The sequence below is a fragment of the Cervus canadensis genome, chromosome 17, assembly GCF_019320065.1.
Source record: "Cervus canadensis isolate Bull #8, Minnesota chromosome 17, ASM1932006v1, whole genome shotgun sequence".
Taxonomy (NCBI): domain Eukaryota; kingdom Metazoa; phylum Chordata; class Mammalia; order Artiodactyla; family Cervidae; genus Cervus; species Cervus canadensis.
The window spans coordinates 11135520-11154172 of NC_057402.1; the positions used below are offsets into that span (position 1 = coordinate 11135520).

The following is an 18653-nucleotide window of genomic DNA, read 5'->3' on the forward strand; positions in this document are numbered from 1 at the left end:
AGGGTGTGAGGTCGGGTCTGTGGCTGGAGCTGGGCAGGGGCTGGGGCTGTGACTAAGGCTGGGGCAGGCTCTGGATCAAAGGTTGAGAATGGGGCAACAGCCAACCCAGAGGAGCTGGGCTTGTTGTTATTCTGGGACAATTCCCCAGCTTGCATTCTTCAGCATTCCCCCTCATGACTCTTCATCAGTGGGCAGTGGATTCAGTCTTAGCTGGCAGAGGAGTCCCTGAGCAGGTCCCAAGGGTCTATCTGCCCCTCCATGGTTCTGGAGCCCAGAAAGCTTTTGTTGAGACCAACCAAGAAACAAAGGTGGACCTGGATCTGGCCTTGGGCTCAGATGAAGGGTTGCTGGTGCTGAGAGAGAGAAGCTCTGGGGCTGCCTAGAGGGTCAGAGCCAGGCCTGGGGGTGGGGGGTTGTGTGTGGAGGAGGGGTGGAGGAAGTCCCCCCCAGTTTTGACAATGTCTGAGGGGGTTCTTGGGCTTCCCAGTTGGTAGTAGTGGCAAAGAACCCACCTGCCAATGCAGGAGACATAAGACATGTGGGTTGGATCCCTGGGTTGGGAGGATCCCCTGGAGAAGGGCAAGGCAACCCACTCCAATATTCTTGCCTGGAGAATCCTATGGAGAGAGGAGCCTGGCAAGCTACATGGGGTTGCAAGGTCACAAATAGACATGACTAAAGCAACTTAGCACGCATGTATGAGGTGGTTCTTGAAGATAAGAATGAATGAGGATGCACATAGAGGTGATTGTAATAAGCAGAGTAAGTCAGAGAAAGACAAATGGCACACATCACTTACGTGTGGAGTTAAAAAAAATTACAAATGACTATTTACCAAACAGAAACAGGCTCTCAGACATAGAAAACAGACTTAGGGTTTACCAAAGGGAAAAGGAGGAGGAGAGATAAGTTAGGAGTTTGGGATTAACAAATATACACTACTATATATAAAATAATAACCAACAAGGCCCTACTATCTAGCACAGGGAACTCGACTCAGTTCTTTTTTTTTTTTTTTTAAACCTTAAAATTTTTATTTCAAAATTCTCATTCTGGTCAATTTAACAAGTAGTTTTAAAATGCATAAATTTATTTACATTAAAAGCATCAAAACAATTCCAACAGCATGACTTAGTTGCAAATACATAAGCATCTCTGAATGCTGTATACACTAAATTAGAAGAAAACTAAGCCTTCATGGATTTTTCTATGGCCTTAAAATTCACAGGATATGCCCAACTTCATTACCCTTTAAAACTCGGTAAGAATATTACCTCCTGAATTTAACTTAACAAAACAGAAAACTGTATCCAGGCTTTAAGCACAATGAAAGCTCAACAACCTCCAAAGCAAAGAGGAATGTGCTGTCTTCAAGTAGGCATGGCAGGATTTCCAGTGGGACAACAAAAACTGACCTTGCACAGTGAGCCCTCCTTACCTTTACTGCTCAGCGCAGAGGCTCTGAACTCTGACGCTAGACAAACTACCCCAAGGTTATCAATTCAGAACAGTACTTCATTAAACGCACAGCAAGCTTTATAATGTGACACCAAATTTTTCTCCAGGCAGTTGTAGGTTGCTTTGTATCACGAATCATTCTGTAGGGCTCAATCATTTGTAGGGCTCTTCAAAATACAGGGAAAACCCCCAAGTCTGGTTTGCTCTGCTTAGATAGGTTTGCCTGTAAAATGAAGATCTCAGAAGTTTTTAGTAAAATCACCACTACTTTGCAAGCAGCTTTGACAAAGAATAACTTGTAAAACCATAAGTACTTTGCTTTTTTTACACACAAACTGGAGAATGAGATATGAATAACATACAAAAGAATATTATTAATTTTTTCTGAAAATAGTCTTAAGGCTATCAAATTTGAAACTTTAAGGAATTTCAAGGTTAAAACACTGAGAAAAATTGGCCAGAGCGGTTTTCCCCAGGTTAATTATACGTGAGGCAATCATTAGCTATAATCAACTTGTTCCCTTACTGATATCTCAAAATGGCTGAATGTTAACCTTTGTTATTTGCATGTCTTTTCTTTAGTGTTACTTGAAGAGTATGTTGTCCATGCCTAAGAAATCTTTAGACATAAGCATACAAAATTTGCCATGCATTTTATCCAGCATCAGATGCAATTCCTACTAAATCTTACTAAACCCTACACAACCTCAGCCCCACCGCCAATGCCCACATAAAACGTTCTCTCACTGATTAACAGCTCAACTAAACTCTGAACATCACAAATTCAGCATCTAAGAAGAATTATCTTTTAACCTAACAATTCTTTTAGTTACTTGACTTATGGTTTAGCATGTTTAAGAATCATCTGACAGGCTTATCATTGTTTCACTCTGAACAATGCTATAAAAATAAAATTTTTAAAAGCTTTAAAAATAAAATTATATGATCTGGTACATGTAAACATTCCTTTTTTCCCTTTTAACCTATAGCACACCATTTTGTAGAGTACTGTAAGCCATGCTAACATTGTGGGACTTTTAAAGCATAGTTTAAAGCAGTGTTTGTCATTAAACACCAAAACAATTTTTAGGTTTCCAATTCAAAAGGTTCAAGAACTCAAACTAATGGACAGTTCGATTTCCATTTTGTAAGCACTACATCATTCTTAGTAGTATTCTCTCATTCTGGAAATTATTTACCTTTTACTGAACTCCAGAACTGTGAAATTCTTACCTTTTCTATTCAGGGATCCTTAATTAAGCTCTTTATATTTCTTAAAGAAGGGACATGCTAGTTTTGTTCAACTTCACACAATGCATTTTGAAAGAATGTTCTCAAAATGTATTGGGTGGCACATTGAGGTTACATGTTAATTTATTCCATATTACTAAAATGGCATCCCTCTTACAAAATTTAACTTGGGTCCAATTTCAACAACCGATCATTTAAAATACAATCATTCTTAAGTTAACCCACATTTTTCTACCACATATGAAACCCAGGCTAGAGACAAAAAACACAGGAGAAGCAGCAGGGATATTGCTCTGACTGCCTCTACTTAGGTTCCACTTGTCAACTGTCACTGTTGCCAAAATCTGCTTTATGAAGGGAGTAGGGAACAGAAACGTTAACTACAGACTTTAAACAAAAACTAATTTCAGATTCCCACTCACACTTTTGGCATTAAGACCTACAGACACACATACTTGTCAACTCCATTCAGCATTAGCACATCTTGTTTTCTTTTTAACTACTGTTTAAATTCCAGAAAGTTAAGAACAATCTAAGGATCACTGACAGTTTATACATCATTAACAATTATTAAAAAACTTGCAAATAACCAGTTAATAGTTACACATGAAGAACACCAATACTGATAAAATAGTACTTGTTTACTAGCAACAAAAGACAACCCACCCCTCCCAAATTTAAATTTCATTTTCAAAAAATAACAGAACAACTTTCTTTACACAATGCTTTAAACAGAATGGCATTTTCACCAAATTTAAATATTTGAATGTTAAGCAACAAGTTATTGCCTTTTAGAGGTTAAGTAAAATGTCCTGAATTCCTTGTCCAAAGTAATCAAAAGGCATATATCCTCACTTTACAGATTATCAAAATAAATTTCCCTTACAAATTGTTAATGGAATATTTGATAACCAGGTAAATCAAATTTGACCCCCAAAAAAATCACATACAACATGCAATCTTAGAAGAATGTTTTAGTACAAAAATATGACAAAACGACTTCAAGGAAAAGCTGTATGTGGTTAATATATATACACAGATATACATGTGAACTTTTACACAGAGTGATCACACATCTTCTTTTTCAATACTTTCTCTATTTCTGGAACGGTTAAAAGTGGAAGTTGAATCTTCAGCCATATTTAATTTTCCAAATCTTCTGGTCACAATCCCCACCAAACTCATCGACTCAGTTCTTGTAATAACCTCTCCTGGAAGGGAATCTGAAATAGAATAGATAGATACATATGGATAACTGAGTCACTTTTCTTTATACCTGGAACTAACACAGCATTGTAGATCAACTATACTTCAGTTTTAAAAAGATGAGTGAGTGAGGAGAAGTAAGGTTGAAAGGGCATTCCTGGCAGAAGGACCGGCAAAGACAAATGTTCAGACGCACACAGTAGCAGACATGGAGTGTGAGAACAGTAGGCGGGTCCTTAAAAGCTGAAGGTGAAGGTCAAAGTCGGGATAAGTTTGGGGAAGCTGCCAGCAGGAGCCAGAGCATCTCCACCAGGACCTTGGGACACTTGAAACAGAAACTGATGGGGCCACTCTGGACAAAGAGGACATCCGTGAGAGGCTGTGAAGGGTTGCACAGAATCAGAAGGAAGGCTGAAGAGCCAGGTTCAGAGAGGACTAGGTCCCAGGGCAGCCCTGGGGATCCAGACAGCAGGAACTCAGGGTGATAACCTCCCAAATGAATCCTTCCAACCTCTTTCCATAAGCTTTTCCATCCTTAAGAGGCAAAGTCCTGAGAGAATGTGCCTAATTGGCTGAGCCTGGGTCATGTGCCCGCCCCTTGGCTTGACTGACAGTCACATCATGGGCTCTGCCTTGGGGGCTGAAGGTTTCCCAGGGCAAATCCTGAGGCTGTTGACTCTAGAAGGGGAAATGGACCCTGGGCAGGGCTCACTGCACGGAGGCCCAGAGAAGATGGAATAAGGAGTTTGGGCTTTATCCTGAAGGCGATAAGCAGCTAAAGGAGAGACACTGAAAGTGAAAAGTGAAAGTGAAGTCGCTCAGTCGTGTCCGACTCTTTGCGACCCCATGGACTGTAGTCCACCAGGCTCCTCTGTCCATGGGATTTTCCAGGCAAGAATACTGGAGTGGGTTGCCACTTCCTTCTCCAGGAGATCTTCCCAACCCAGGGATTGAACCCCGGTCTACCACATTGTAGGCAGATGCTTTACCGTCTGAGCCAGCCGGAAAGTCCCTGGAGAGATGCTGCCACGTGGGGGATCATTTAACATCTCACATCCATGAGGTCAAACCTGCTATTTTGCAGATGGGGAAACTGAGGCCCAGAGAGGTTACGTAAGTTGCCACCATTGGGAAATTGCTGAGCTATGAATTCAGGAAGTTGGGATTCTAGAAACTTCTGGGAGGTTGAGTTTTGCTGGGACATGGGGTCCTCCACGGATACAGAGTGAGGGAGGCGGCCCTGAGGGAGGCTCCGTCAGCTTCCCCTGGGCGTCAGGCTTTCATTTATTATTAAGGGCACATGACTGACCCTCCTTCTGCTGAAAGAAGCTGCTGGAACAGCCTCACCAGACCCTCATCTCTTCCCAGGCCCACCCCTCTCTGTACCTCATCTCCCAGCAGCACAGGGCCCTAAACCACTTGACCCAATATAGCCATAGGCAGGGGGGTTGCGCAGGTGGTGGGACCTTTCACTTCCCAGTGAGGATTTTATTTTTGGCCTGAAATATCCCACCCACAAACAAGGCTGGGAGACAGACCGCATGTGGCTCCAGACATATTTCTCCCTGTCTGGCCATACAGATGGGGCTTCCTAGATGGCTCAGAGGGTAAAGAATTCACCTGCAGTGTAGGAGACAGAGGAGACACAGGTCCAGTCCCTGGGTTGGGAAGATCCCCTGGAGAAGGAGATGGCAACCTGCTCCAGCATTCTTGCCCGGAAAATTCCATGGACAGAGGAGCCTTGGGGGCTACCGTCCAAAGGGCTGCAAAGAGGCAGGCAATGACTATGCAGGGCCACACAGAGCCCTATAGAAAGACAGTCACAATTTCCAGGGCATGACACCTGCTGCTTAGCTCTTGGCCTGATGAGAAAACTGAGGATCGATGAGAAGTCACTTGCCAAGGGCACGTGGCTCATAATGGGTAGCAGGGCTGGCTGTGCAATCTGTGGGACCCGGGGCAACAGAAAAAAGCTGGGCCCCTTACTCAGAAAATTAAGAATTTCAAGACAGCAACTGCTGCTGCTGCTGCTAAGTCGCTTCAGTCGTGTCCGACTCTGTGCGACCCCATAGACAGCAGCCCACCAGGCTCCCCCATCCCTGGGATTCTCCAGGCAAAAAAACTGGAGTGGGTTGCCATTTCCTTCTCCAATGCATGAAAGTGAAAAGTGAAAGTGAAGTCGCTCAGAGGACAGCGACGACAGGCCGTAAAACCAAATTGGGAATCTTGAGAGCATGGGCCTTGCACAACTGCATTCCTGCTCGGGGTTTGGACCCTGGTCTAGGGGGGTCTAGAACCTGTTTGTAAACTCCCACTTCCTTCCAGACCACTAAGCTGCCCTGAACCCTCCTTCCCCCCGCCCCCTGCCCCACCCCTGCCACTCTCCAGCGAGCTGCAGTGACCTGGGGAGGAGTCGGGGGCTTACCTCGGGGATGGAAGGAACTTCAGAAAAGTGGAGATCAAGGTGAGGGAGGCAGGAAGTGCCGAGGTTCCACTGCTGGGGTAGAGCCCAGGTTCCAGACCTCCCAGGGCAGCCTCTATCTCTTGGGCTCCCGGAGAGAGAAATTCAAGGTCAAGCTGTCTATTATAAACAGCTGGGAGTCCGCTTCAAGGGCAGAGCCACAATTAAATGGCAATAGAATCCCCTTTTGAAAAGCTTTAACAAGGATGGTGGGGCTGGAATTTGACCCCAGGGCTTGAGTCTCACAGCACAGCAGAAGGGAATGGCAAATCAGGCTTCTGCCCAGAATTCCAGGCCCGTCTGCTCTGCAGCCCCCAAATGCCCCTCGACAGGGACAAGGGTGGCCTTCTGCAACCAGAGGTGATGATGCCCAGAATGCAGAGAGTGAGGCTGTGGAGCCAGGAGGTTCGACCAGCTGTGTGACCTTAGGAAAATCACACAACCTCTCTGAGCCTCATTTTCCAGAAATGCAAAGTAGAGATATTAACAACCTGGGATTAAATGAAATAATCCACATAGAACATGTAACAGCATCTCATTTTGGTAAAAATAGTGCGTGCATGTGTGTGTGTGTGTGTGTGTGTGTGTGTGCGCAAAGAGGAAACTCTAGAAGGATAGGAATAAGCTTTTAGGATCTGATTAATATTTTAGGGACAGAGGATGAGGGCAAACTTTTCTCTAACTCTTTGAGAAAAGCAAGCAGCTCTGCCTGACACCTGGTAGGGGTTCTACCAGCCTGAGTTTTCCTTCTCGCTCCTCCCTTCTCGCTCCCTCCAGAAGATCACAGTGGCAGTGATCGCCGGGCACAGGACGCTTGTCTGAAAGTGAGTTTTCACAGAGGGCGGGCCTGAAGCAGCTGAGCCCTGTTGCTGGGGCTGGTGCCAAGGGCGGCTCCAGGGAAGGGGCTGGGAGTGTGTGTAGCTGGTGGGGGGTGAGGAGGGGTGACGTGCGGAGGGAGGGGTGTTGCGGGGTTGGGGGTGGGGGCGTAGCGAGCGTGAGGCAGACAAGCATAGCGGTTCTGCCAGAATCTTGCTAAGACCCTGCACTGCTTAGACTCCCCACCCCCACCGAGATGGACCCTCAGGTGTGTCCCTAACCCTCCCTCCCACCCCGGCAAACCCAGAGCAGCCCTGGGCCCAGGAAGCCGCGTGGGGGCTGCTCCTCTGAGGTCCCGGCTCCAGTCCTCATCCTTGCTCTGCGCCCCACCAACCCGGCACCCCCCCCCCCCAGGAAGGTCTTGGGTACCAGCGGTGGGGCAGCCCTCCTGAGGCTGCCGGGCCCTCCTGGGATGGAGGACAGGGGCACTGGCCGGGGTCCCAGGGCCCACCAGGGGGGGCTGGGCCTTTCAATGTCTCTGCCATGACATCTTGGCTCCCTCCACGCCCCACACCCCCCACAGCAGCTCAGAGGAGCTGCCCTCCTGAGAAGAGGTGTGGGAAGGGCCTGCTCCGACCACAAGAAGCGAGGGCTGAGTTCTTTAGTCACTAAATTGTGTCCGGCTCTTTGCGACTGCATGGACTGTAGCCCTCGGGGCTCCCCCTTCTGTGGGATTTCCCAGGCAAGAATACTGGAGTGGGTTGCCCTTTTCTTTTTTCAGGGGATCTTTCCTATCCAGGGATTGAACCCATGTCTCCTGCTTGGCAAGCACATTCTTTACTACTGGGAAGGCACATTACTGGCAGGCACATTCTTTACTTTACCTGCAAAGCCCACTAGGGTCTGAGGGTCACCCATTAATTATTTCCCCTTGGTCCTAGAACATGACCTTCCCCAGGAAGAGTCTTCAAGGCAATCTGGGGAAACACTGAGGAATAGGGAACAGAAAGGCCTGGGCTCAACCACAGCTCCTTCATACTCCAGCCTTGTGACATTGGACAGGTCATTTCCTTGCTCTGAGCTTCAGTGGGGTCATCTTAACGAGGCCCACTGGATCTGCCTTCAGAACCACTCAGATCCATCCACTGGCCCACACCGCTCCAAAACCCCATCTCTCCGACATGGACCAGTGCAGTGACCGTCCCTGCTGGGCATCCTACTTCTGTCTCCTGCAGGCCACTCTCCTCCCTGTGGCCAGAGAGGGTTCCTTCAAGTGCAAATCCCCTCTCCCCACTTCCCTGTCTAAAACCAGTGCATTGCAGATAACTGCTTAACCACCTGCTTCCTAGGGTGCAAAGCCATGACCTGTGGTGCTTGCCAATTTCCATGGTGTAAATACTCCCACCATGGCTGATTTCAAGCTACTAATAGCTTAACAACAAGCAAAAATCCTGAAGATTTAACAGATGATTGTCAGGAGTGGGCGTGAGTCATCTGCAGCACACCACCACTTATAAACCTTCCAATAATTACAAATGAAGTTCATACCCTGGATGACCAGGTCCCCAGTGATCTGGGCCCCTGCCTTGACCATGCTCCCCACATTGGTCTTCCCCCGGTTCACCCCAGGGCCTTTTACCTGTGGTTTCCTCTGCTCACAGCACTGTTTGCTCAGCTCTTTATAATATAAATACTTTCTTCCTCTTGCCTTTTTGATCTCAGCTCAGATGCACCTCTCAGAGTGGCCTCCCCTGACCATCTCAAACCCTCTTAACTCCAGCTCACCTTTGGTCTCACCTCGTTCTTGTTCTGGGAAAAAATGGAAAACGGAGAAAATGGGGGAAATGGGGAAAAAATGGAATCAGTGGCAGATTTTATTTTCTTGGGCTCCAAAACCACTGTGGAAGGTGACTAAAGCCATGAAATTAAAAAATACTTGCTCCTTGGAAGAAAAGCTATGACAGATCTAGAAAGCATATTAAAAAGCATAGACACCACTTTGCCAACAAAGGTCTATATAGTCAAAGCTATGGTTTTTCCTGTAATCACGTACAGATGTGAGAGTTGGACCACAAAGAAGGCTGAACACCGAAAAATTGATACTTTCAAATTGTGGTGCAGGAGAGGACTCGTGAGAGTCCCTTGGACTGCAAGGAAATCAAACCAGTCAATCCTAAAGGAAATCAACCTTAAATACTCATTGGAAGGACTGATACTGAAGCTGAAGTTCCAATACTTTGGCCACCTAATGCGAAGAGCCAACTCTTTGGACCCTGATTCTGGGAAAGATTGAGGACAGGAGGAGAAGGGGGCGATAGAGGATGAGATGGTTGAGTGGCATCACTGACTCAGTGGTTTGAGCAAGCTCTGGGAGATAGTGAAGGACAGAGAAGCCTGGCATGCTGCCATCTATGGGGTCACAAAGAGTCAGGCATGACTTAGCGAGTGAACAACAACATTCTTGTTCAGTTCTATTTTGGTCTTGTTACTCTGGGTTGTCTCTCTCCTCACCGGAATCTGATGTCCACCAGGGCAAAGAATGGTCCCTCCTGGGATCTTAATGTCTAAGAGAATAGCGTACCTTTCTGGTAACTCAGCGGTAAAGAATCCGTTTGCCAATGTAGGAGACTCAGTTTCGATCTTTGGGTCAGGAAGATGCCCTGGAGAAGGAAATGGCAACCCACCCCAGCATTCTTGCCTGGAGAATCCCATGGACAGAGGAGCCTGGCAGGCTACACTCCATGGGGTCCCAAAGAGTTGGACTTAGCGACTGAGCACACACACAGAGGAGAATAGTACCAGACACACAGTAGGTGCTCAATAGACCTATGGGCACAAGCACAGCTTTGGAGACACAACTTTGGGTTTAAGTCATGGCTCCCCCACCAGTCACATACATAACCATCATGGAGTCACTTAATCTCTCTGGACCTCAGTTTCCCCATCTGTAAATTGGGGATGGCAGTGCCTGTGTGATGGAGCTGCGAGAACCTGGAGTACAGTGTCTGTTATTACCTGGGTCTCAGAAAATGCGACCAGCCTCTTCACTTGCATATACCCAATCACAGGGACTCAGTCCCCCCCAAAGTCACCTTGTCCACCTCTGGGTCACTCTAATCGCCAGAACATCTTCCCTTCCTTATACTGAGTCCAATTATGTCTCCTCATAGTATCTCTCGTTAAGTCCTAGGTCCTCATAGGAAGTCTTGTGTTTTCATAACCACGCTGTGAATGTTGGAACAGACTGATGTCACATTTCAGCATGGCACTGAAGGCAGATGTGACATCCCTCAGTGGCTCCTCTCCAGTCGTGTGCTGTCTTGTCTTGACACGTCACCTGACCTCGCTGAGCCTCAGTTTATTCCTCTGTGAAATGGGGTTAACATAGTACCTACCTCATCCATAGTTGGGATTAAATTAGCTGATTTACACATACACTTGGGCTTCCCTTGTAGCTCAGCTGGCAAAGAATCCACCTGCAATGCGGGAGACCTAGGTTCAATCCCTGGGTTGGGAAGATACCCTGGAGAAGGGAAAGGCTACCCACTCCAGTATTCTGGCCTGGAGAATTCCATGGACTATATAGTCCATGGGGTCACAAGGAGTCAGGCCCAACTGAGCGACTTTCACACATACACTTAGCACATAGTAGGTGATCCCCCCCCCCCCACACACACACACACAAAGCCACTGTTACGACTCTTACTCTGCCTGGTGTGGGTCCACTCCCAGAGCCAGAATTTGTGCCATTTTCAGGTCCACAGCCATTTCCGGTTAAGGCCAGGCCCTCTCTTGAATGCTCTGCAGCCAAGCTGGAAAAAGGGCCCGTTCTTTCTGGGTTGCCCACCCCACCTGCTCCCAGCTGTCAGCCACCCCCTCACAGTGGACCAGGGGGAGTCTCAGCACTTCCCAAACTCTCCAGGGGTTACCTGACCCTGGGCAGTCATGCCATCATTCAGCTTGGAGGCGAGGCCCCCAGACCCTGGGCAGGGGCCTTGGGTGATGCCCTGGTCAGCCTGCCAGGCACCGAAGGGCAGAGCAGGGATCTGAGAGCAAAGGAGCCGTCAGTACAGTGTGGACAGGAGACCAGGGCTTCTTAACCACCCTGGACTCTGCCCTATGATAAGACTTAGAGAGGACTTTCCCAGCAGGCTGGGCAGGATGGGGCAGAGTCACAGACGCTATACCCAGGCCCCCCGTCCTCCAGGAAGAGGCCCCACGTGCAGGCCAAGCAGATGCAGCCAGATGTCCGCAGGGCCCTTCTCGCGTCAAAGCATAGCTCCCACTGGCTCCAAGCTCATCGGGGTCTCTGGCCCTTTGTGTCCAAAGCCTTTCCCAACACTTCTACCAATTTTAGGACTTCTGTTCTCCTGCTCCCCAAGGCTCCAGGCTGCCTACCTCCACCCAGACTGGACGCCCACCCCACTGCCCCAGCAGGCTCACTGTCTACAGCGCCCACCATTCACCATTCGGAGCCTCACTGTCCTTCCTGGGAAATGCAGGCAGGAGGTCCCCCAGCCACCGCTGACCCCGTGTGCGGGGCTGGTCCTCTACAATGCCCTCCTCAGCTGTCTCCTTCCTGGGTCCATGACCTTCTCTATCTGCTATGTGGAGTTGCTCCCCAACTCTGAAGGCCCAGAATGAAGTGGGAGTCACACCCACACCAAACTTTCATCCAAGTATTTCCCAGCCAAGACCCTCTTTGTCTGTCTGTCTCTCTTCCTCCCTCACTTCCTCCATCTCTCCCCCCTTGCTCTTCCCAACACCCGCCCCCCACCACCATATTCCTTGTTCTAGGCTGTAGAAAAGGGAGAAACTTCCCCAGTTGCTCCATGCTGTGTGAGAAGACAGCCAACCACCTACAAGCCAGGAAGTGGGCCCTTCCCAGACACTGGGTCTGCCGGCACCTTGATCTCGGCCTTCCCAGACTCCAGAATCCTGGAACCTGTGACAGTCCCGCCCCAAACCTGCAGATAATGCCAGACTTTAAGGGATGTCAGTGCAACGTGGGAACCTGGGTCGCTGACTGAGAAGCAAGCTACCCACTCCCTGGAATGCTGACCTTGGACTGATACAGAAGAGGAATAAAGGCCCATCTTGGCAGCCCCAAAGGAAACCAAACCATCCCTCCATCGTCTCCCCCACAGTCCAAGCCCTCAAGCATGGCTTGCCCAGCTCTGCTGGCCCAGCGCCTGCCTTCTCTTCCAGCTCACGTCTGCCCTCCCCCACACCCTGGCCAGGCCCATCTCCTGTGGTTGCCCAGCTGGCCACCGGCTTCAAGGCCACAAGCCTTGGCTCACACCTCGCCCTTGGCCTGGGCTACCCTGTACCCACCTGTGCTCCTAGACACTCTTCACCTGCAGAGACTCAAGGCGGCCTGATCCTCCTTTGTCGGATGGTCTCCTGACCCCCACGCTAACCCCTTCCCCTCCTTCTTCCCGCCCTACTCCCCTCCCCCACTCTTCCTGACTCCTCCCCTCCCCCTTCACTCTCCCTACTCCCCTTCCTGACGCCTGCTACCTGACCCCCTAGGCTGTGTCTCCCCAGGGCTCAGATGTAGCAGTTCTACATCCTAGCAGCTTCTGGCTCCTAGTGGGCCTCATGGCATTTAGTTTGTGCCTCGAGGATAAAAATAGAAATAGTTACAGTCACTGAGCTTCACACAGCCCTGCCCTGTGTGTGTGTGTGAGTTGCTCAGTCCTGTCCTACTTTTTTTTTTTTAGTTTTAGTTTTTTTTAATTAATTAATTAATTTTAATTGGAGGCTAATTACAATATTGTAGTGGTTTTTGCCATACATTGACATGAATCAGCCATGGGTGTACACATGTCCCCCATCCTGAACCCCCCTCCCCCCTCCATCCCCATCCCATCCCTCAGGGTCATCCCAGAGCACCGGCCCTGAGCGCCCTGCCTCAGGCATCGAACCTGGAGTGGCTATCTATTCCACATATGGTAATATACAGGTTTCAATGCCGTTCTCTCAAATCATCCCACCCTCGCCTTCTCCCACAGAGTGCAGAAGTCTGTTCTTTATCTCTGTGCCACTTTTGCTGTCTCCCATATAGGGTCATCATTACCATCTTTCTAAATTCCATATATCTGCGTTAATATACTATATTGGTGTTTTCCTTTCTGACTTACTTCATTCTGTATAATAGGCTCCAGTTTCATCCACCTCATTAGAGCTGATTCAAATGCATTCTTTTTAATAGCTGAGTAATATTTCATTGTGTATATGTGCCACAGCTTTTTTATCCATTCGTCTGCCAATGGACATCTAGGTTGCTTCCATGTTCTGGCTATTATAAACAGTGCCTACTCTTTGTGACTCCATGGGCTCTAGCCTGCCAGGCTCCTCTGTCCATGGGATTCTCCAGGCAAGAATACTGGAGTGGGTTGCCAAGCCCTTCTCCAGGGAGTTTCCGGACCCAGAGGTTGAAACCGGGTCTCCTGAATTGCAGGTGGACTCTTTACCATCTGAGTCACAAGAGAAGCCCAACCCTGCCCTAGATCTTCTCATTTAAGCCTTACCCCAGCCCCATGAGGAAGGTGTTCCTTACGGTTCTTGACTTAAAATTGAGAACCTGGGGCCCTGAGAGGGCTAAGCCTCCCAGCAGTTGCAGGGGGTGGGGAAGGGGAGATAGACCCTCAGCAGACCACCCACAGGGCACCTGCTCTAACCTCGCACCAGTCACTCTGCAGAACCTGCCCAAAGGGTGAAGGGACAGACCACCACCGATCCTGGAGGGTCCAACATAGCCACATGCAGACAGGTGGAGTGGGAATGGGGCACAGAGAGAATGAGGCTGCAGAAGGCGTGGGGGGCTGCCCACAGCAGCCATGGAGAGCCCACCAAGGCGCCCAGGCAGCACGTGTCAGAGGCAGCCTGTTTTGGTTCTCCCAGGATCCACGTGCCCCCGGGGGATGCAGCACCCTCACCCAGACAGGCACCTGACGGCAAGGGTCAGGAGCCAGCCACTGGTCACTACAGCCCGGAGACTATCTTCGGGCCCCCACACTCCCCTCTCCCAGGACGAGTGGCACGGCAGACACCTGATCCTGCTATTTAGCGTTGCTGCTAAATAGAGGGTGGGAGGCTCAGAGAGCGGGACGAGCCCGAGGGGCCAGCTGGCCAGCTGGGGCCACCCACAGGCCCCGCGTCAACAAGAAGAGGAGCCCAGGGGTTGGCAGACGTCCTCCACCCTCCCTCCCCCGGCACAGCCCTGGCTGCTGGCAGGCGCCGTGTGCACCCAGGTCACGCGCTCTCAGCGGCCAGGAGCAATGACAGTGCAGTTTGGAGGGGACGCTGGCTGACTTGAGTGGCACCAGGGGGACTGGAAAGTAAGCGGCGAAAGGAAAGAACAGAGACAAAGGAGAGTTTTCCTTCCGGCACCTGTAATAACTGAGTCAACTTGGACTCAGACACTTGTTCAAAATCAGTGTTGTCCCAACTTTTTTTTTTTTTTTCTGGTTTTGAAAATATTTACATAGGCTCGATTTTGAATTCCAGCTGACTTAGAATTTTTATTCTCGGAGAGCAAAGAGCTGTGGGTGCAGCCACTTATGGCTGCTCCTTCTGGTTTCAGAGGCTCTCGGAGTCTGGAGGAGCCTGGGTTCCTACCAGTTCATGGGGCAGCACCGTTCTTCTTTCCTCAGGGCTCCAGAAACAGGAAAGGTCTGCATGAGGTCACAGAGAACTTTCCGGAAGGGCCAAGACCAGGACCCTGGTGGCTAGGTCTGAGCTCTTTTCAGAGTGCTAGCTGCCTCTCACCTGACATGTGTACCCACACACGGGCACCAAGAAAGAGAGGGAGGTCTAGTATATGTTTTTAGGAAAAAAGAGACATTGACAGTTATTTAGTATTTTTGTAAGACTTGCTGCCATGCTCATTAGTATAGTGGTGAATATCCCCTCCTGTCACGTGGGATTCCGGGGTTTGACCCCCTAGTGGGGAGGCAACACGCCCTTTTGGGCTTCCCTAGTGGCTCAGAATTCACCTGCAATGCAGGAGACGAAGGTTCAATTCCCTGGAGAAGGAAATGGCAACCCACGCCAGTATTCTTGCCTGGGAAATGCCATGGACAAAGAAGCCTGGTGGGCTACAGTCCACGGGGTCGCAGAGTCAGGTGTGACTGATGAGACTAAAGGTTCATTGGCCAACGGCCCTCACAACTGGTGGATTAAATTCAGCTCTTCACTGGAAGAAGGTAAGTTATGTGTAGTGTCTAGATGATCTAAGCATCATCAGTGTGTGCGCGCGCATGTGTGTGTGTGTGTTTCTGAATGCACCACTACCATCAGGGACACCTGGCCCTCGCAGGGCTGAGTCCCCCCTTTCCTGCTGACTGGCAAACCCCAGGCTTCATGGGGATCACTGAGGCTGTTGCTTCTGCTTTGCTTGAATTATGGCTGCATTTGCCTCTGCCGGTGACCTTCAGGGCCTGTTTATGAGACTGGTTCAACGAGCCTTCCCTATAACAGTCTCAAGGTACTTAAACTCCAAACACCTGGCCCTCCTGATGGCAATTATTCCTGAAATCCAAAGCCATCCTTGGGGAGCAGGGAGAGCCCTGGTCACTCCGAGCAGACCTCTTCCTACCCACACAATCCTCTTCCTTCCACATGCCGTCCCTCCAGCCAGGCTTCTCCACCACTGCACCGTGCACATTTGGGCTCTTAATTCTATGCTGGGAAAGGTATCCTGAACACTGTAGGATGTTTGGCAGCATCCCTGACCTCTCCCCACCAGATGCAGTAGCACCCCCAGCTTCCTCACTTGTGGCTACCAGAAATGTCTCCAGGAATTGTCAACTGTTCCCTAGGAGGAAATGTCCCCAGTTAAGAACCACTGTTTTCAACTAACCACCATTCCCTCTGTCTCTCTCAGGAAGTTTAAGCTAATAACAACACCTAACATTTATAAGTCTTTATTCTAAGGAATATACACAGTTGTTGTTCAGTTGCCCAGTTGTATCCGACTCTTTGCGACCCCATGGACTGTAGCACGTCAGGCCTCCCCGTTCCTCACCATCTCCCAGAGTTGGCCCAAGTTCATGCCCATTGCACTGGTGATGCCATCCAGCCATCTCATCCTCTGATGCCCTCTTCTCCTTCTGCCCTCAATCTTTCCACAGCATCAGGGACTTTTCCAATAAGTTGGCTGTTCACATCAGGTGACCAAAATATATACATGTAGTTCCCTCTTAGCCAAGGAGGATACATTCTAAGGCTCTCAGTGGATGCCTGAAACCACGGATAGTGCTGGATCCTATATATACTGCTTTTTCCTAAACATACGTGCATGCACGCGTGCTGAGTTGCTTCAGTTGTGTTTGACTCTGCAACACTATGGACCGTAGCCTGCCTTGGTCCCCCGTCCATGGAATTCTCCAGGCAAGAATACTGCAGTGGGTTGCCACACCCTCCTCCAGGCGATCTTCCTGACCCAGGGATCAAATCTGTGCCACGTCTCCTGCCTTGGCAGGTGGGTTGTTTACCACTGGAGCCGCCTGGGAAGCCCACATATGTTCCTATGATAAAATAAAAATTTATAAATTAGGAACAGTAAGAGATTAGCAACAATAAGCAATAATAAAATTAAACAATCATAACAATGAAGTGAAGTGAAAGTCATTCAGTTGTTTCTGACTCTTTGCGACCCCACGGACTATACAGTTCACAGAATTCTCCAGGCCAGAATATTGGAGTGGGTAGCCTATCCCTTCTCCAGGGGACCTTCCCCACCCAGGAATCAAACCGCGGTCTCCTGCTTTGCAGGCGGATTCTTTACCAGTTGAGCCACTTGTGATAAAAAGATATGTGAGTGAAGTCCCTCTCTCTCCCTCTCTCTCAGAATAACTATTGTACAAATTTAATGCCCTTTTCAATTTAACTAAGTACTTGTCACATGCTGTGGCTGTAACTTTTGCAATTTGAAGTTCGACAGCAAAACTAGCAGCAATTCCTTTATCCTTCATCACAATTTCACAGATTTATTCTCACCCTAGATCTTAGCAACCTCAATATACATTTTTTTTCTCTCCTTATTAATTTGTGTGTTTTCACCTTTTTACTTAAAAGAAGCACTTCACAACTTCTCTTTGGCAGATCCAGATTGCCAGCATCAATGCACCTGCGTTTTGGGCTCATTATTAAGTAAAATGGTTACTTAGTGAACACAAGCACCGTGATACCTCAACAGTCAATCTGATAACTGAGATGGACACTAAGTGACCGAAGCTGGGATGCGATGGACAAAGAGATGATTCAGGTCCCAGGCAGACAGAGCAGGATGGTGTGAGATTTCATCTTGCTACTCAGAACAGCTTGAAATTTAAAACTTAAGAATTGTCTATTTCTGGAATTTTCCATTTAACATTTTCCGACTGCAGTTGACCGAGGGTAACTGAAACCATGAAAAGTGAAACTGACAGTAAGGTGGGGGTGCCTACCATATATAAAATTTAATCTTTGCAGTTTTCCTATGAGGCATAGGTACTGTCATTTTTTCTCCCACCTTATAGATCAGAACGCCAAGGCTCAGAGAGGTTAAGTAAGTTATCCAAGATCACACAGCTAGAAAGTTGTGGAGCTGGCAGATGACTCTGGAGTCTTGGTTCTTAGCCACTTGGCTCTGCAAGCGAGACCTGGGGCAGTCACCCAGGTCACTTGTAAAGCGTTTGTAAAGCGACTCTGTGCTGAGAGTGGCCCCTGCCTGACCTCCTGGAGAGGGAACAAGGAAGCACAATGACATTGACACCCAAGTTGCCTGTGCTTAAGCCTCCAGTTCCTCAGTGGAACTTGTGGTCTGTTGCAAACCACAACCTCCCCACCCCGAAGCATTGCTGGGAGCCTCCAGGAGGTAGCAGGCATTGTAAATGTGGCCAGGGGACGTCCAGCCTGCCTTTTGCCATCTCCCTCTGACGTGGTGGAGTTCCTGCCCCCTTGCCCAGCAACTTGGGTTTTTGTGTCCAGGGCTTGATGTGATTATCAACCTCTATTACCACACCATAAGTTTGGGAGGGAGCTGCAGAGAAGCAGAATGAATTTCTGGACGCTGTGGTTTCTGCAAAGCCTCGCCCTCTCCAGCCTCATATTCCCTTTTCTCAGAAAAAGGATGCTGGTGCAGGTGAACCCCGAGGACCTTCTGCTTCAGACATTTCTTCTTCTTTTGATCTTTCAGTTCTCTGTGGGACAGAGGTGGTGTGGGTGGAGGTGTCACCATCACCAGGAGCAGGTGAATCCCAGGAGGGCCTCGGTTCCTCCATCAGGATTATATGCCTCCCTCTGGGATGGCCATGCAGGTGCCTGGACCCCTGGAGGGACTGCTCAGTGGGGGTGTCTGCATCCCTCCCCAACCCCAGGATGTGGGGACACCCAGTCCACTGGCTGCCTCCTCATCAGCCCCAACTCCCTCCCAGAACCCAGGTCCCCCCCTCCTCCCAGCAAGCTCAGAGCC

At 49.1% G+C, this 18653-nt stretch overlaps 1 long non-coding RNA gene across 5 annotated transcripts; it reads right to left on the reverse strand.

Annotated features, from left to right (window-relative positions):
- Window positions 1-1022: 1022 nt before the first annotated feature.
- On the reverse strand, window positions 1023-12806 carry LOC122455021. Of its 5 annotated transcripts, none has more exons than XR_006273570.1 (4): window positions 12527-12806; window positions 10899-11004; window positions 8832-9001; window positions 1023-3932 (listed from the first exon to the last, which is right to left on the reverse strand). It is a non-coding gene; the product is annotated as an uncharacterized LOC122455021 (long non-coding RNA). The 5 variants fall into 5 exon arrangements; XR_006273571.1 differs by having other exon boundaries at window positions 1023-3920; window positions 12527-12802; XR_006273568.1 differs by lacking the exon at window positions 8832-9001 and adding an exon at window positions 10588-10668 and having other exon boundaries at window positions 1023-3920; window positions 12527-12762.
- Between the last annotated feature and the right edge of the window lie 5847 nt (window positions 12807-18653).